Source organism: Cibotium barometz, chromosome 17 (genome assembly GCF_041138505.1).
Source record: "Cibotium barometz isolate CiBa-2024 chromosome 17, ASM4113850v1, whole genome shotgun sequence".
In the NCBI taxonomy this organism is placed as follows: Eukaryota; Viridiplantae; Streptophyta; class Polypodiopsida; order Cyatheales; family Cibotiaceae; genus Cibotium; species Cibotium barometz.
Window position 1 is genome coordinate 22152973 of NC_141062.1, and position 4434 is coordinate 22157406.

Genomic DNA, 4434 nt, shown 5'->3' on the forward strand with positions numbered 1-4434 from the left:
AGTCTACGTCTCCCCTTGTAATAGTATCGTCGGAAACCATTTCCTCCATTCGTCAATGGGAGCGTACACTACCATCTCTACAATTGGATGTGGCCAAAAGGGTCATAAAAAGCTATCTGCCCACATCACAACCTATGACCCGCTGGACAAATTGGTTCCAAGAGGCTGCAACATCATTGCAAATAATATGATCTACCCAAGGAAAGGGGGAGCATGTACTCATGCTCGACATTCTAATGCTTCCTCCTTAACCTTCTCCCCTGACCATGTAATTGCCAAATTCAAGGGGATGTATATATATAGCTTCATACATTTTTTTCAAAAAAAAAACAAAAACAAAAACAAAGAAAAGAAAAACAAAAAATAGTAAAAAGAGCAAGAGCACAAAAAGAGGATAAATATCTGTATACAATCAAGAACTAGATTGACCTGTCTCACAACCTACTGATGCTATATCTGTGTTTGCAGATATGGCAGATGCACGATCATCATACACTTCATCCACTCCCGCCTTTGATGAGAGGTATCATCTGTACCTTTCTCAGATATTTCACATGTGCTATCCTGTTATTGAAACTGAATGGGATCATATAGATGTACTGGCCAGAGAGGAAAATGTTGAAGAATTAGAATGGCTAATTCACCTATTGACCATGACTGACCCCTACTCCGTAGAGGAAATATCCCCGATAGCCCAATGCTTTCCTTTTCCACAGGATGACTATCCTCGCATGGTTATATTCTTGATGAGTTTATGTGGATGGGAAAATGAAAAGGAAATATCTGACAATGATGAATGGACGGATGAAACTCATGGCACTACTGAGGTTGACTTTATTTGTTTGGATGATGCGGATAGAGGCTTAGCCTTGGGGCTAGAGCCAGGACTCTACAACATCCTCTTACCGTATTCTCAGTAGTAGTGTGGTGACTGGTAGGTAGGTTAATGTTTTCAAGTTTTTTCTAGTTTAGATTCCTTAAACGAGTCTTGAAATTTTCACACTGATGTGCCTCTCGAGGTATAGTGCTTGTTAGTTGATTGTACAGGTTAAAAAGTTTGAGGTGGGTTCGCTTCCATATCTTGAGACTGCCGCAACGATCATCAAAATATATCTACATCACATTGCAAGCTGTCTCATCAAATCAAGGAGATCTCCAATTTCAGGTGTAATTCTTCCATACCCACTCTCTTTCGTTTTTTCTGTTCAATTAATTTCATAAACTATACGGCATGACCACATGGAAATTGTCATTGTACTACTTAGTTTTTGAAGTTGCTTGCATGCTAGTGTAAAACATTAATGAGCTTAACTTTATTGGAAATATTCCTAGGCAGCATGATGTCTTTAGTTAACCTTGGAATACGATTGTCTTAGGTCTAGGGTCAAACCATCTTAATGTTTGACACCTGGCCATGTGTGTGTTGACCTCTAGGACATAGCTTTTACCCCTTGTCGAAAGGATGTAAGAACACATTTTAGTTCAGGAGCAAAGATCAAAAGAAATAGATTTTTTTTTTTAAAAAAGCCTACAATAAATGGCAATACAAGGGTTAGTGTGCTTTAATGTTGGCCTATCGCCTTATTGATACTTGGTAGGCGAGGAGTATTCTACTCCAGACCGATGCCTTGGTTGGTAGGGGGTAGCCTTGCCTAAAGTGAGCTAATAGATTCCTGGATAATGCCTTGTGTTAAACATGGTACCAGGATCGATGTTAGTTTTGCCTTAGGAAGGTCGCCATTGTGTGTAAAAATTGTCACGTGCATTAAAAAAAAAAAAAAAAAGAGGCAAAAGGCTCCTGTAACTGTGATGTTTCTTGTGTCCCTAGACGTGTGGTATTAACTTGTTCTTAGAGTAGACACAGTGTGGTCATCTGTTTATTTATTAAGCTTGGTTATTTTCCTTGACTTAGGCCAGTTATAAACCTTGATTAACCTGTGACACCTTGCTAACTCTTGAATTCCTTTCAATAATTTTAAACTCCTATTAATTTGCTACACTAAATCACTCATGTGACTTTTAAACTAAGTTCTCATAGCAACATCCATTGTGGTCTCACATGCTTGAATTTATACACTTTATATCTTTTGAATTCTAGCATACCTTCACTCTACTTCCCTGTTTTGCAGACGGTCTACCACAACAACCCTCTTGAGCTTACCATACCATAGCTTCCGAGGACGGAATCTACATCAGGAAGGGGGGCATGTTAACCCATGGCCGACATGGCGACGTACTATATTTTACGTCATTAATTTAAATATTCTGAGTCATGGGCCGGGCTTGTCGGCACCATATGTTAAGGATGAAGGGATTGGGTGATCGCCGATGAGAGGCGCACCTTGGATATCAGTAGGATAAGGGTTAGGGTCGGCCGGCCATGTATGGGCGCCCAAGTGTGAACGACCAAGTCACCTATATGAGTCAAATGTAACCCTAAAATCCTCATTCTCATGTGTTGTGAATAGAAGAGTGCTCTTGCCTTATCTCCTTGTTTTCCTTCTCCTGCGTGTGTGTGAGAGAGAGAGAGAGAGAGAGTGAGAGAGCGATCGAGCGCACTGTGTAGCGGCACGGCGAGACGGCGGAGAGGCGGTAGAGCGGCGACGGCGGCTCCTTCTTCACGGCTGCGACGCGGGAATCCTTCAAGGCAGCAGTAAGCGGTGAGTGACACACCCTTTGGCATTCTGTTTGAGCTTCCTTCCCTGGTTGTATGCTTGTAGCCATTCGTGGCTCGCATACGGTGTCTGGCAAGTCCCCAGCTACGACCTGTGCGGCAAAAGCGCACACTTAACATATAAGCCCTCTAGTTGTGTCATTTTTCTTTTCATCTTAGCCTATTTCAATGCCACTGGAGCAGAACACAGCTTTCCACAGATATAGGTGAGCTTTTGGAGGACCCCACTATGTATAAGCACATTGTGGACATCTTAATCTACACGACCATTACTAGGCCAAATTTGAGCTATGATGTTGGACTTGTGAGTCAGTACATGCAGGGCCCCAGGAAACCATACTTGGATGTGGCTAGACAGATTCTCAGATACATAAAATGTACTATTGATTATGAACTTTTCTAGGAAGCTTTTAGAGAGATACAACTAGATGGATATACAAGACTGGTAGAGTCATGAGATCTACCAGTGGATTTATGTTTTCTTTTGGGAGTGCTACTTTGAGTTGGACAGCAACAACAAGAAACAGCCGACAATTGCCTTGTCAAATACAAAGACAAAGAGTACAGGGGTGCTGCTAACATCTTATGAGATAGCTTAGTTTCAAAAGCTACTTGGTGATATGGGTGAGCCCCGTTGTCATTTATTGTGACAACATGAGTAGCATTTAACTGGTCAATAACCTAGTATATCATGCTAGGACGAAGCACATTGAGGTGAATTATCATTTTGTGAGGGAGAAGATTCTAATAGGTGTGGTGTATGTCCACACAAAGGATCAAGTGGCTAACATTTTTATAAAGCCATTCGGTATATAGAAGCTTTGTAAGTTTAGAAGCTTACTTGGAGTATAGTGTGTGGAGTTGATCTCAAGGGGGAGTGTTGAGATATCGAGCTCAATTAGTGCTATAAACATTGATGACCCACATGGGTGATAGCTTCCGCACTTATATCACTAGCTGGAGTAGTGAGAGCATGGGAGATATGCTGCCAGAAGTAGTCTATAGGCTTTGCGTTATGGCATAATTATAGCACTAACTCATGTAGTCAGGTTCACACTATGGAGACCAACCTTTGTCTGTTATAGAAGGAGAGTAATTTTTCTTATACAATGTATTCTTATATGTTGTACAATCCTTGAGAAAGCATTATCGGTACGTCGTTGCATATAATCATATATAATCGCCTATCCTAGATTGTGAGCGAGAAGCGGGACAAGAATAACTTCCAAGCATGGCAGTTCAGGATGACCAATTATATTCGAGTACATCACAGGTGATGAAAAGGAGCTTGAGATTGCTGAAGAAAATCCCACCCCACAGCAGATGCAGACATATAAAGCATGGTGGTATGAAAGAGCCAGAAAGGTGCTATATTGGTTATATGTTAGTGTGATAGGCTCTATGATTGTGCATATACATGATGCACAAAACGCCTAAGGAGGCTTGGGACACCTTGGTGTTAAGATGTACAGTATAAACACCCAAGCTCAGAAGATGCAGCTAAAGCAAGAGCTAGATAAGGTGACCAGAGAGAAGCTAAGTATAAATGATTACTTGTTGGTGAAGGTTAAAGGGCTTGTAGATGCCCTTGCTTTTATTGGATCACCAGTAGAGATGACGATGATATGAGGTCTTGGTAAGAAATATAAGTAGTTTCAAGCCTCCATTGGAGTTCAAGAGAACTTTCTTGGATTTTAGGAGAACTCATTGTACAGGAGCTTAGATGAACTATTGAGATGAAAGATTGAATCCTAATGAAA